We start from the raw sequence: 15604 nt of genomic DNA on the forward strand, positions 1-15604 counted from the left end.
CCACACATACTTCATGCAAGATTTTATTTGCATGTGTATTTTTCTGGGAAGGGGGTTAATAACTTTCATGGGATTAAAGTATTCATGAACAAAAATATTTTAGAAAGATGGCCTCTGCAATTGCAGCAAAAATTTTAGATGACCTACCCCTGGTGTTCTATAAACAAGATCTCTCCTTGCTCAGTCCTGGTGGGTTATCTGCATTTGGGGCTTGGTCTACTGGCCTTTAAATCTATCTTCCGAGAGTAGACTTCAGAAGATACTGACTCAATGTCTTTGTCATATCTGTCCTCCAATGCAGGACCTTGTATCCATGACATTTTTACATTTCCCATTGTGCTTAGCTCATGTCTTATAGCAAATAAGAGAAATAAAAACTGCATTGATAACTGCATTGATTAATTATGTTCCAAGCTTGTCATCGAATTCTCTCTTTCGACCCTTGCATGTCCCTGATTCTGCTCCATCTCTGGCCTCTGTGAAATATCCTGCCTCTCCAAAGGCAGGGTGAGAATAAAGAACATTCCTCAATTGGAGTGTGTGCACACACATGCTTGCTTGCACCCCTAATGCTTTGTTCTTTGACTATCATGTGGAGAGAGGTGTTTGGGCACCATATTAATAATAGCTCTTAGTATGTACGTGGCACATTCCATTTTCAAAGGCATTTATAAACATTGAAAGATGAAAGCGTGCACCACCCATCTTGGGAAAAAGGGAATGTTAATCACCACCACGTCTTCTTTGGAGAGGGTCACAGAATCTGAGAGCTGGAAGGGATGTCAGAGGTCACTTTTCAACCTCTGGTCCCTAGAGGAATTCTCTTTCCTTTGGAGCCCACCAAAGTTGGGGTAGTCCTCAGAATTTCTTCTTGAGTTCAAGCCAATTCTGCCCTTCTGTAACTTTTCAATTATCTATCTACCTATTTATCTATCATCTATCTATCTATCATCTATCTATCTCTATCTTTCAATCGATCATCTATTCCCTATCTCACTTCCTCCCTTTTCTTTTTTTTCTCCCTCTCTCTCTTTCTTTCTTTCTTATTTCCTTCCTTCCTTCCTTCCTCTCTCTCTCTCCCTCCCTCCCTTCCTCCCTTCCTTCCTTCCTCCCTTCCTTTCTCCCTTCCCTCCTTCCTCTTCCTTCCTCTCTTTTTGCAGAGCCCTGCCAAGATTGCAAATGCTTGAACAAAATTATGCTCTTTTAAGACATAAATTTGGGGTTCTTGGTTATGTATCAAAAGATAACTGTAATGCCTGGGCAGACTGGGATATAAGATCACCCTACTTGCAGTGACATTTCAGGCAGTATAGTGTCTTGCTACCCTCATGCTGGACCCAGCCTTGATTCTCCTTTCTTTGTTGCAGTTCTCTGATATAAAGGCACTGAGGATTTCAATTCCATGCCTCTGCTTCTCTCACTTAGTGTAGCATCTTCAGATGTTACTCTTGTAACTGCTGCTCTGCCTGAGACAAATGTATTCTACCCCTTAAAAGACAGATATAGAGAACTTTAACTAAGTTGTTTTTCCTCTTTTTTGTATAAGAGTCAAAATAAAGGGAACATTTATGTAGTGCCTGATATTTCTCAGGTACAGTGTAAGTACTTTTCATGCACTAAGTTTTCACCAAAACATTATGAGGTAGATGATATTGGTTATCTCATTTATAGATCAGGAAGCTCAGAGAGATTAAGTAACCATCTAAAGCTGCACAGCCAAGAAACAGGAGAGCTAAGATTTGAACCCAGTTCTGTCTAGATCTATTAATCAATTAATGCAATTAATATCATGCTATTAATAGCATGCTATTTGTATGGCACACAAAAGGCATTTAACAATTATGATGCATTCCTTTCCACCCGTTTGCTACAAGCAGCCCTTCCATTATTTTTTCCATCAGCAATTGTCTATCTATTTTAAAAGAGTTTATCTACAAAATAACTATATTTATAAAATAGTTATTAATTTATTTTCCAGTGTCTTTTTACCTAAAGCTATCCATATTTTAAGAACAGTAAAAACCTAACCATAGGTATTTTATTAGGATTTGTAAAATGCCACACATTATTTTATTAGCTCCTCAATAACCCAGGGAAGTTGATCTTATTGTCCCCATTTTATAAAAGAGAAAACAGAGTCTTTAAAGAGTTGAGTTCCCCAAGATCACACAACTAGTAAGGAGCAGAGCTGGGATTTCCACTCTCTCTCATTCTAACAACTATTCCTTTGAGCTGGCTCCTTATTTCTGAGCTTTGCAGTTGCTGCCAAAAAGCACAAAGAATTAAAAAAATTTAATCTCTGCAACTATATCATGGATAGTTGTATTATTTTCAAGGACTTCATTGATAACCAGTGAGTTTGCACTAAGATTATCTATAGGAGAGATATTAACAGCATCATTGCCAAACTTTGCATTCAGATTTAATACAATTTTTGTGTAAATAATAGAGGTTTAATAATAACAACAATAGCATAATAATGTAACAGTAATGACAATAGCTGCTGTCTGTGGAGAGCTACCATATGCCCAGTTTTGTGCTAAGCACTCCATTCCATTTTCTCCTTCAAATCCTCCACCCACAATATTTAATCTCTCTTTTACAGGAAGCTCAGCCTCTAAGAAGTTAAGTAAGATGTACAAGGTAGTGCTAATGTGCACCTTAGGATCTGGGTCCAGGTCTATCTGGCCCTAAAGCCTGAGCCCTTAATCAGTGCAATAGACTAGAAAACATAATCCACTTTGAAATAAGCATACAGGACTTCCTTGAGAACAAATACCTTATACCTTGAGACAAATGAGGACCGTCTTATGCAGTTGTCTGATTCTGTTTCTAAATCATCACATCCTTGGTAACACAGGAGTAGGGGTGAAGGTGGGGATGGTTGGCATTTCCGAGATCCAGAATTGTAGCCATGGCCATTCTGAATGATCCTTTCTGAATCTTGGTTCTGAGAAGCAGTGGTAAGAGCTGATGCTCATCTTTTCCAGTGGACATGAAGCTTCTTGAGTACAAGATCCCTGAAGATATTCCATAGACCTTGGGTACAGTGTATGGCACGTAATAGGGGCTCAATAAATGTGTAGAGTTGCTGTGGAGTTACGGGAACAGAAATAAGAGATGCCATTCTTTCTTTTTTTTTTTTAATTTAATTAATTTATTTATTTATTTTTGGCTGTGTTGGGTCTTCGTTTCTGTGCGAGGGCTTTCTCTAGTTGTGGCAAGCGGGGACCACTCTTCATCGTGGTGCGCGGGCCTCTCACTGTCGTGGCCTCTCTTGTTGCGGAGCACAGGCTCCAGACGCGCAGGCTCAGTAGTTGTGGCTCACGGGCCCAGCTGCTCCGCGGCATGTGGGATCCTCCCAGACCAGGGCTCGAACCCGTGTCGCCTGCATTGGCAGGCGGATTCTCAACCACTGCGCCACCAGGGAAGCCCAAGAGATGCCATTCTTTGCCTGGAATGTGTAGAGGGAGAGAATGCAAACATGCTAGACTTAAAGATTTTTTTTCTGTGGATTATGTTTTCTAGTCTATTGCACTGATTAAGTGCTCAGGCTTTAGGGCCCGATAGACCTGGACCCAGATCCTAAGGTGCACATTAGCACTACCTTGTACACCTTACTTAACTTCTCAGATGCTGAGCTTCCTGTAAAAGTGAGATTAAATATTGTGGGTGGAGGATTTGAAGGAGAAAATGGAATGGAGTGCTTAGCACAAAAGAAGGAAGAGAGGAATTATGAATGAAGCAGGGATGATATAAAGACAACACGTGGGCTCCTCCCTGTTCTGGCAGTGATTAGCTCTGTGGTTTTACGTGTCTTTTCTCTCTCTGAGCCCACATTTCCACAGAGGGTAATATTACCTGCTTACCTTTACAAGAAGACTGTGATGAACCCTGTAAGGCAGAGCATATGGGAAATACATAGAAAATAATAAAATAATAAAAATCTAATGGCAATGGTATCAATCACAACAATGATAAGGAAAGCTTTCTTGTGTTGATTGCCATCCTGGCATTCTTCATACTTTGTCCTCACAAGAAACCTGTCGTCCATTATCTCTAGTTTACAGATGAGGAAACTTTGAGATATTATCATTATTAATTATATAATTATCAAACACATGCAAAAATCCTGACATTCCCTCAGTTTTCTGGGAGATGGCAGAGTAAGAGAGTTGGGGATTCAGAGACAGCACTTTGTTGGCCAAAAAGCCAACCTTCCAGTTAAGTCTAATTCAGATTGTGCTGGGTACTTCTGTGCAAAATTATTAGATTCACAAGGGATGTTTTCTTTCATCTAAAATCACTTCATTGAGTGTGTGAGTGACATACAAAAAGCTACACATGTTTACAAGTTGATGAAGTAAAACCATACCACAATCTATGCCATAAACTTACACATCTCCTCCAAACATTTCCTTCCACCTTCTTTATTTATTGTTTTAAAGGATTCTTGTAAAGTGGAATTACTCTTCTCATCAAACATTCTGTACTACTCTATGATCCAAGGAAATGCCCAGATTCTTCTAGAATGGGCCCACTAGGGATGCCTGGATTGAATTAAAGCAGCTGATTCTCAAGCCAAGTGGCCGGAATTTGGACAACTCTACTGGCTCAACCTCTGTGCTGTATGGAAGAAACTAAGATAATGACACTTTCCCAAGGCTGGGGCTGGGTGAGTCTTAATTTGTGAGTGTTTGTAAATGGCTTTGAAGATGGCGGAGGTTATTTAAGTGCTAAGTATTATTATTATTTATTGTGGTTTTAAGCACTGTTTCTCCTTCCCATTGTCAGGCTACAAAACAATAAGGGATCTGGTAAAAGAGCCTCTGGAAGTATCCAAACGTCAATAAATTAGGTAATTTTGGCCTGAGTTCTGTGATGGTATCTGCAAACCTAGCATTAGCTTTGCAGCGTTTTTGCGTGGGTTGGTGGTTGCCTAATTTGCCCTTAAACTTGCCAGCTGCAGGCCCTGACATACGTTTGGCACACACAGGTGATACAAGCACTCTTTGGACAGACTTGTGTTGTTGACATCATGCTTTGCTGTGTGCTCTTTGAGTTGCAAATTAGGTTCTGGAGGAGCCCCTGATCCTTTCATCATTGATGATTAATGGAAGAGAATTAACATTTGTTGAGTCTTCCTGTGTGCCAGACACTTTTACGAACATGATCTCATTTATTCTCACATCAATCTAGTGAAGTAGGTCTGAATGGTTCCATTTTACAGAGAGGAAACAGAGGCTCATAGAAAGTTAAATAATTTGCCCTTGATCATATAACTAGTAAAGAGGCTTAACTAGAATTGAAATTCAGGGCTGTCTGGTTCCCAAGGCCATGCTCTTTTATTATATTAAACTACAGGCAACATATTCTACTTTACTCTTCACCCCAACTGCCCAGTCAAGTTTCCCCAACCCCCTGCTAAAAATCTCTTCAGTGCATTTCCATTGCTTTCAATGGAATAAAGATCACACTTCTACAATAGCCCTGCACAATCTCTCTCTGGCTCTCTCTCCAGCTTCATTCAACCCCATGTTTGTTTATTTCAGCTACTTGAACATGACAAAACTTCCTACCTCTGCGTTTTTGCACAAACTGCCTGCAAAAGCTTATCTTTCCCTTTTTCTTCAGCTAACGCTTGCTAGGCCTTTACACGTCATTTTCTGGGGATGCCTTCTTTGAAAACGCAGACCAATAGTTCTCCAAGTGTGGTTCCTGGTCCAGCAGAGAGTAGCATCACATGGGAGCTTATGAGAAATGCAAATTCTCAGGCCTCACCCCATATCTCCTGAATCAGAAACTGGGCAAGTTTGAAAATTACCAGGGTTTTTCAACCTAGACACTATTGACATTTTAGGGTGTTTAGCAGCATGCTAGCTCTTACCTATTCAAGGTCAGTAGTACTCTCTTTCCTGTCCTCACCTTCCTCCAAGTTGTGACAACCAAAAATGTCTTCAGACATTGCCTAATGTCCCCTTGGAGGGTAAAACTGTCCCTGGTTGAAAAAAATCACTGCTTTAGACTGAGGTATGTCTCCCTGTGAGACACTCCTATAGCGTTCTGGACAGTTGAGGTTAATTAGTTAGTAACTTATTGGAATAATCTGTTTAAAGCATGTCTCCACTGTCATAATCCAGCTGCTAACCCGCTACCGAACACCCAAGTTGGTTCTCAGGAAACATCATTGTACCAAGTGACACGGTCAACTTGCACCGTTACCTCCCCAAGCCCAACCCTATATCTGAATTCTGGGGAGGAGACAGGACTTAAGGCTAAAGTGGAATCACAGGCAAGTGGGATCCTTGAGATTCTTCACAATTTAAAGGTAAGTCTCCTCCATCAGAACCTTGGGAGCAAAGGGGCTCTTTCATGCCCAGCTCAACAGGATCTAAGCACTGCTTTTTAAAAAGTTTAGTGGCAGAGAATATGATTAAATACAAGAGAAAGAAAAAAAAAGTCATTTTAGGATGATGCAGAGGGCCCTGACCAAGATAGGCTCAGTGTCACTGTCACCGAAAGAGAAACAAAACCTCATTCTGCCCGCAAGAGCATTAAGGAGATTGCTGGCTACGAGACCTGACTCAGCTTGCCTTCTAGTAGCTTGTCTTTCTATCGGTGGTACAGTCACATTAAAGAGGAGGGGGAGAGGCAGATTCTGGTCCTTTTGCCGCCTTATACTTCCTCAGCCTGAGAAGTCATTTCTAGATCCAGGGTGAAGGAGAGCTGCAGATTGAGGAAGAATGGAATTCTTGCCTGTGTTCCTTTCTAAATGTGCCATCATCCTTGCTCCGTACGAAGTGGTTGTGGACCTGAGACACTTGATTGGCTACATGGACATCTGTCCTTCCTAGGGCTCACACTGCTTCTGGGAATGAGGCCCGCCCAGTTTCATAGGAGGTATTGCAGTCGCCTGGCTAATATCAGGCTTCATGTAACCTACATGATTGTTACAATTTGAGAGTTGCAGTCAAGGTATGGGAAGGTATAGACCTAAGAGGTAATTTTTTTTAAGTTATACATATAATATATCTTTTCTTTTTTCTCAAAGAAAATGTTAATTTTTTTTTGAAGAAATTTTGAAAAGATGAAGGAAAGTGGAAAAAAAATAGGATTTTTTTTCTATTTCAAAATGCTCATTCCTATTTCATTTTTTTGTTACCAGACTCTACCAACAATTTTCCTTTCCTGCTTTTTCACTTAACATTATCTTTTAAGCCTGTCTCCAAGTTTTTGCAAAATGACATCATTTTCAAAGTGATCCTGGCATTCAATTTCGATTCATTCCCAAATGTAATGTCATTAAAATGCCCCAAACTTAGAAACAGAAATACGATTTTCTAGTCACTCAGAAAGCACAAACTAAAGTATTCACTTAAAGCTAAAGACTGAGGTCTCAATTACTTTGACACTAAGAGCTCTAAATATTCAGTAATTACGAGTTTACTGATTCATGATGGGTAATAAGTTGCATAGGACCAAAACTACGGCATAATTTCAGACATCTTCATTATAGTCTATATGCCAAATTGATTGAAACTATCGCATTGTTGGCATTTGCTGTCATAAATAGCTTTGCAACAAACATCTTATATATGACTTTCCCCCCCTGAAATTAAGAGCATTTCCTTTGAAATGAGGTTAGAAATTCAATCATTGGTTTGAAAAATATGAATGCATCTAACCTTGACAAAATTTCCAAAAAAACTACCTTCCAAATTGTATTTCCATTAGTGATGTTTGAGTGCATTTATTTCATTTACTCTAATCAATATCAGGTGATACTGATAGGGAAACTGAGCCTCAGTATTTGCATTTCTTGGATGATGGCTCAGATTGAAGGGGACAAGCTAGTATGAGTAGTTGGGTTTTGGCAGACACGCATGACACTGGAGCACAACCTGTTCGTCTTTCACTCTGCACCCCTCCAACATCAAGAACATCAGTTCAGCCTCGATTAGAGTTAAGGTGTTTTTCTGCCAGAGACTTTTTTCAGGCTTATAGTCATGAAATCTGTTTTAAAAACTGGTTAAATGAATGCTTCCCTTCCCATCCCACTTTTGAAATAAATTCAGATTCCCAGAAGAACTGGATCTCTTCTTGCAGGAGTGAAAGATAATTTGTTGGCATGTATATTTTCTTATAGAACCAAATTACTGAAGGGAGTTGTAACCTGGTTTCAAATACTTTTGGGTTTCTTCACTCAGAGCTACTTTTTGTCATTGCAATTAGAGCAGGGGAGACTGGTTTTCAAAGCCAAGTGTGGTTGTCCAGTGAACAAATGGTGGAGAAAACACTGACACAGAGGGGAACTGCTTCTTTCCCTTCCTTTCCTTTTTTCTCTCCCTCCCTTCCTCCCTCCTCACTTCCTTTCTCTCTCTCTCCCTTTTTCTTCCTTCCTTCCCTCCTTTATTTCTTTCTTTCTTCCTTCGTTCCTTTCCCCCAGCTTCTATTTAATCTCAGGTGGACCATATGTAAATAGGAATTCATTAGGATAATGAATACTACAATATCGCTATTAATAACCATGGCTTATCAACAGGTTAAGGTAACCCCCCAATTAACTAGCCTGAATGAGGAATGTAACTTTTGGTAAATTAAAATTTCAAACTAATTAGGGATATTTCAATGAGTTTTTCTCCTTCAACTCTTGATGCTGAAACTCTTTTTTTCCTTAAAATACATTTCTTTGTTTTCATTTCTTAGGAGTTTTCCCATCATGGTGATGACATTTTCTTAGAGAAAAAAAAACCTTACAAGATCTTTATTCTACACAGGGATCTTGTGTAGGACTGAAGATGTAGTTATTAAGAGACTAGGTCTCACTTCTGTAGCCTCTAGGGTATACTCTGGAAACTGCAATTTTGTTGTTATTGTGCTGATGTTAACTTATTTTCCTGTTGTCATGGAGACTGTCTAGCAACAAATCTCACCTGCTTCCTCTTCTTCCTGGACACACAGCCTACATTTCCCAACTTCCCTTGTATAAGGTGTGGTCATGTGACTGTACTCTAACCAACAGAGTGTGATCAGAAGTGATATGTCTCACTTCCTGGTCCAGCACATAAGGATTTCTCATGGTCCCTTCCATGCTCTTCCCTGTTGACCAGCCTGGTGCAGACACAGATGAGCCATTCACCTGGGGAGCCCCATGTTGAAGATGATGGAGCCATGAGATGGAGGAGCCTCTTTCCTGGAATCAGGAAGAGGACCACGGCTGATCAATGCCACCCATTTTGGCTTTTACATTTGTGAAGATTTCTACTGTTTGGGACAATACACATTTTTGAAATTTGTTTATAATAGCAGATAATGATACTTTAATTAATGTTATCACTTATTAATAAAAGGAAGATGGAAACCTAAATTTCAATTAACTCATGTTTATGATGAGTTGATTTCCAGGGGATTAAAATTTTCTTCCAATCACTGCCTAGAGTTGTCTCTCAGATTGTAGAGTCAGTCAGTGCCCATGCAGGGGAAGAGATGGAGGTTCAGTAAGGTGGGATCAAGGGCTTCCAAAGTTCTTATGGCCTTTCCCAAGCCATTCCCCAGCCAGAGAACTAATGCCTGGAATGGAAAGGAATGAATATCACCTCTGTTTTTGACCTTTATCTCTGTCAAAATGTAAACCCTCCCTATAATGTTAAGCTCTTATTTATTATTTAAACTGTTGTGTACAAGAAGGGTCTAAAGAACAGACAAAACTAATACTGGCCTCTAGATAACATCCATGAAGTGCATTGAGATCCTGGATAAAATTCAGTGTCTTGTTTCTGAATTAAAAATAAAAAAGTATTCTGAAAAAAGGACTGCCTTTAAGTAGAGAATTGTAAGGTAGGAGGCACAATTCTTCTCCTTCCCATTGACTGCACACTGTGTTCTCTAGGTGCATCAGCAGTGTACGTATAAATCATCCCTTTGGCATTTGGGAGTACAATTTTGGGGATTTGAGTCAATAATGTAGTCAGCTACCAATTTCTGTCTTTTAGTGTAGGGGTTTGGTTGGGGTGGGTAGAAGGCAAGGATCCAGGGATTTAGGAAAGAGAAATAGACCTTGCCTTATTTCTTTGAACACAAGAACTCAGAAGAGCAATGAATGACATCCTAAATGCACAATGGAGATTCTTCTGCAACAGATTGTTGCTAAGTAGCTCTCTGGGTTTTTTTGTTGTTGTTTTTTTTGTTTTGTTCTGTTGTGTCTGGGCTGATGAGGTGCTTTCTGCCCTGGGTGAGTTACTTCTTTCATCTTTGTGGATTGATTCTCTTGTAGCTCCTAAAACATTCATGCCTTTCATAAATATTTTTTGACTGGAGGTTGTATATATTTAACTGGGGCTCATATATATGCCTTTAAGTTTCTTTTTCTTCAGTGTTCTGATTCTTCTTGATATTTTTGATTTCCCATCACCCTTCTGAGCCGCTAAGTTAAAGTAAGTTTGCATATATACTCATATATTTCATAGATGTACTTCTTTATCAGAAGGAGCCCTGAGCTGGAGTTAGGAGGCCTTGATTCAAATCATTGCCACTAACTACACTTGTGATGGGTCAGGGTAATTCCCCATCTACATGATGAGAGTTGCAAAAGTGTGGGAGACTGTGTTCTCCATGAAATGCCTGCACAGTGCCCAAGAAATGGGGGTCCATTTTCTATAGCATGTGTTCCAGGTACAACATGCTATGATCAAGGGATGTAACCTGTCCCTTATTGCACCTCATTCCTGAATCTTTTTTCTCCATTCTCTTCTCCATTTTTTTCTCCTTCCTCTTTCCCTTGCTGTCTTGGAGAGATCACTCAGTGGTGGAGCCAGGATGATCGATATGCCAGGGCAGCTGAGCAGTCAGCTCATCAGGAATTGCCCAGATTGTGGACCATTCATTACATCTCTAGACATCTATTGAGTATCTAAAATTTGCCAGGTACTACGCTAAGTAGGTGCTTTTTAAACCTAATTTTTGCCGTGCTATTTTCCTTATCATACAAAAAGCACAGGTATATCGAGTCTTTTGTGAAAATACTAAAAAAGAGATAATAAGAAGAAATCATTTATAGTCCCACTTTCTAGAGTTTACCACTATTAATCGTTGAATGTATATTTTTTCTACGGTTTTTACTATGTAAGAATACAGTTTTAAAAAGGGAGAGAATATGAAACTACATTGTACCTCTTGTTTTATAACCTGATTTTTCACATTAATAATCCATTGACTTCATTTCACTTCCTCTTTACTTCTGGCTGTTGGATTGGAAGAGGTGATCTTTCCTGTGTGTGATGTAAATTCGTTGCAGGATGTACATAGCAGAAAAACACTACCACTACAAGAGTCCACTCCAATGGACTGTAAACTCCAATTTGGCAAAAAGGAGATGAAGGCATAGATGATGTCCAAAAAGGCCCTTACTATAAATGATTTCCTGGAAACACCGTGGTCAAGTCAAAATCTTTTTGTGAGTGAGAAGAAAATTACAAGACTGAGCAGATTCAAGAGTGAAACTCATCTGTGTCAATGTGTGTTGGCCCAAGTAGGACACACATGCAAACATACTGCCCTTTTACTAACAGATCATTGTTTCAGATGCAAAATAAACAGCTGAAGGGTCTCTCAAATGTTTTTCCTAAATAAGATAGGAAATAGCCTGCTCATACAAAATACTCCAATCCAGTCCTGATCTAGCACACATTATTATTATTATTTACAATTAATGTGCCATGTACTGTGAATTATTTAACCATGATTTTATTTTAAAAGTTCTGTACAGCAGAAAGTCAAGTTCATAAAGATGAAAGGATTTACCTCAAATCAAATAGCTAGTAAATAACCGGTCCAGGAGGCAAACTAAAGCTGCCTGACTTTAAATCTGGAGTTCTAAGACTACCACATGCTGCTGCCTCTCCCGTGTGAAAAGGACACAAACTATATTGAACGAATAAATGAATCAACTTAGAGTATGGATCTTAATAAATGTTAATTGACTGGGAACCACAATTCTCTCAGCAAATTTGATTCTCCACACCAAATGAGATCGTAAATTACATGTAATGAACTTACTGGCCAAACTACATTTCCAAGCGTTTGAGACCAGCTGAGGTCTCGGGACAGCCATGAGAGTGAGGGGCAGACCATTGGAGGCAATGCTCTCCCAGCATTGCCTCTGAGTTTTCATCACGGCGTCAAGCCGGGGAGCCCTCCTTCCCAATCATTGCTGTCCAGCACTCAGCTGAAGCCAAGACACCAGGATTTGGTACAGCACTGCTGCTTGGGGCGTCTTGACTCTGTATCTCTGGACCCATTTACTTAACTTAAAAATGAGAAGATTGGTTCAAAGATGGCAGAATAGGGGTTTTCTGAGATTCTTTGCCTTTTCCTGACTCCCAATGTAAACAACAAAGAAACAGAGATTATCATACTAAGTGAAGTGAAGTCAGACAGAGAAAGACAAATATCATATGATGTCACTCATATGTGGAATCTAATTTAAAAAAATGATACAAATGAACTTATTCACAAAACAGAAAGACTTAACAGATATTGAAAACAAACTTATAGTTACCATAGGGGAAACGTTGGGGGGAGGGATAAATCAGGAGCTTGGGATTAATGTATACACACTATTATATATAAGATAGATAACCAAAAAAGACCTACTGTATAGCACAGGGAACTCAATATTCTGTGATAACCTGTTTGAGAAAAGAATCTGAAAAAGAATGAATATATGTATATGTATAACTGAATCACTTTGCTGTACACCTGAAACTAACAAACATTGTAAATCAACTACATTCCAGTAAAATTAAAAAAAAAAGAATATGAGTAAAGACTTCAATGAAACTAACAGATTGCTGGAGGTCAACCTTACAATGGCCAAACATGGTGATGTCTGGGCTAAGGAAAGGAAGGAACATTATATCTTGACCTTGAACAGAATGACAATTACACAAAAAGCAGCTGCCGATATTCCAAAAGGCCCGTTCCATAAGCTTTTGAATGAGTCACAGAAGTAGGGTCATGAAAAGATCTAAGGAGAGGTGACACATGTCCCTCTGGAGATCAGTTTAACTTCGCAGAATAGTATGAAAGAGAAACCAAGCCAACAAGCCATTTCTATCGTCCACAATCCTCCTGGCCAACTAAGACAGATGATGCATTTCTGTTTTTTCAATACCTACCATAATGTCTTGCTCATAGTAGTGTTAATAATCTAAAGGAATAAAAGGCTTAAGTGTGATGGATAGTGTTGAAGAGCCCACAAGAATACTTTAAACTTTGTGCTGTGTTTGAACCTCTGGCTTTAACTTACCACGTAATGCTGTGAGGTTCTTCTGAGTCCCTGTCTAGAAAGCACCGTCAGGGATATGAAATGTGAAGAGTATGAGGTCATTCCTTAGTTCTAACATCCAGAGCCTGTGTTTTTTTCAGAGGGTGTCTGAGGTAGCTGATGTCCTATCTAACCCCCAGTTGTATCTGTAGGCTTTCTAGAGAATGAATGTAGATACTCAATCCACCTCCTAATCAACAGGAGAATGAGGCCCGGTGATGCCATCCCTTCTCTGACACCCCACTATGTAACTGTCTTGAAGACCCCGAGGCCCTGGAGCAGGAAGACCTGGTGCAACCCAGGCCTCCCCAGGGCTGAGTCTCATTGAGCCCCTCAGATGACTATCTCTGAGCTCAGGGATGCCTGGATCACATTGTCATTAGCTCTAGTGAGATGGTCTAGAAAACCTATGGGAGACAAGATGTCTTTAGGTATTGGCCACTGTGATGATTTCTAGAAAACTGGACACCAGAACCATGGGTGCTTGCTTCTCCTTAATTGATTCTTTTTGTCCATGAGCTGGTGGGAGGATACTCTGCTTCAAGTTCATCTTTGGGCATCCTCCAGTCTGTATCCTGACCCCTCATATTCTCTCTTCTGATGGTGGCTTAAGGGACCATTCTTTCCAGGGATCAAAACTTTACAGTAACAATAACTAACTTCCCTTGACTATTTCCCAGGAGCTCTGAGAAGGGCTTTACATGCATTATAACATTTAACTCCACAAGGAAGATAATTTTTTTTCTTGGGACAAATGAGACACAGAGAGCCTAAATAACTTGCCCAAGGTCACAAAGCTAGTGAGTTCTAGAGCTAAGAAATAAACCCAGATCGATCTGATTTTACAACCTTAACCTGTACTCTCTTTATCCTGAATAACTCTGATGCTGAATCTTCAGGAATTTATGTAAGGATTTGGGGGTTCAGCTGTGCCTTCCCAGCACCACTGGAGTCAGGGGACCTGGCCTTGAACTCTATGTTCTCTTCATAATAAATTAATAAATATGTGATAATAAAATAATAAATATGTGATTTGGAGATTTCTTTCTTCCTTCCTTTCTTTCTTTGTTTCTTTCTTTCTTTGTTTCTTTCCCCTTCCTTCCTTCCTCCCTTCCTTCCTTTCTTCCTTCCCTCCCTTTTCTTTCTTTTGAGTTTCTTTATCTCTAAATCACAGCCAGGAGCAGGGTAGGGTCCACCCATGTGGTTGTTTTGGGAATTAAATGAAAGGATAAATGTGAATAGGGTCCTCCAGAGGGTCAAAATTCAGAGGGGGAGACAAAACCCCACAAAGCTTGTTCTTTAAAAAGACAGGCTAATAGCAACACAAAAGGACACATGTTTCCTGGAACTGACAAGTTTCTCTTTACTGTATTAATGGAGACAGTGACCCTGATCATGTCAGTGGTTTTTAGGGTGCCCTTGGTGATGAGTGGATCTATGGATTGGATATTGCAACTGGACTTTGGCTGTTCAAAGATGACAATCGCTAGGTTGCCTGGATGAAGTCTTTCTGCGTTGCCCATGAGGTTGAACTTCTTATCTAATGTGATCAAAACCTAGGAGGAAAGCGCTTGCTGGATTCACATATTAGTGGATACCCAAAAGACAAAGAACAATGTTTATTACATAGTGGGTTAGGGAAAATGATTGGAGGAGGATGAAAGAGAAAGGAAGATCTAGGAAGAAAGAGGAGAGAGAAGAGAATATGGAGGGACTGAAAGAAGAGAAAAAAATTTGAGACAAGAGGAAATGACTGAAGGAAAATCTGAAAATATATAAAAGGGAGAGAGAGAGAAAGGGGGGGAGAGAGAAAGAGAGAGAGGAGAGGGAGAAGGGGAGGAAGAAAGAAAAGAGGGAGAGGTAAGAAGAGAGGGAAAAGGGAGGGAAATGAGAAGGGAGGGACACTGAGAAAGAAGAAAAGGGAGATAATGAAAAGATACCATTTTAAAGAGACTATTGTGTGCTAAACACTATACTAACTGCTAGATGGGGGGATGTACTTTAGCCGTGGTGGAGCCTTCCTGAAGTCCCAGAAGGTTACAACTGAACAGAGGTATAAAATCCTTATCTTGCTCTTAACACCTTGAACCTTGAACTTCATGCTGACCCCAACTTTATGCATATTCAGGTGATTCATTTCTGAACCCAAATGTTTGAAGAGCATCGAATCTACTGAATTCTCCTTTATCAACTCTCTCCCTTTCCTCTTCATTACTTACTTATTTAATATTTATTGAACACTATCTAGGGACCAGGTTCTATTCTAATTGTTTTAATAAC

General features: G+C 39.8%; 1 protein-coding gene across 1 annotated transcript in view; it reads left to right on the forward strand.

Annotated features, from left to right (window-relative positions):
* LOC309647105 (uncharacterized protein) overlaps positions 1–14994 on the forward strand; it is a 408982-nt gene extending 393988 nt beyond the window's left edge. The window contains exons 23-25 of the mRNA XM_082434106.1: positions 4449–4675; positions 4795–4858; positions 6141–14994. The gene's annotated coding sequence lies outside the window, so the exon portion shown is untranslated. The remainder of the gene's footprint in view (positions 1–4448; positions 4676–4794; positions 4859–6140) is intronic.
* Positions 14995–15604: the final 610 nt, after the last annotated feature.

Source organism: Balaenoptera physalus (assembly GCF_965194825.1).
Source record: "Balaenoptera physalus genome assembly, chromosome: 17".
NCBI lineage: Eukaryota > Metazoa > Chordata > Mammalia > Artiodactyla > Balaenopteridae > Balaenoptera > Balaenoptera physalus.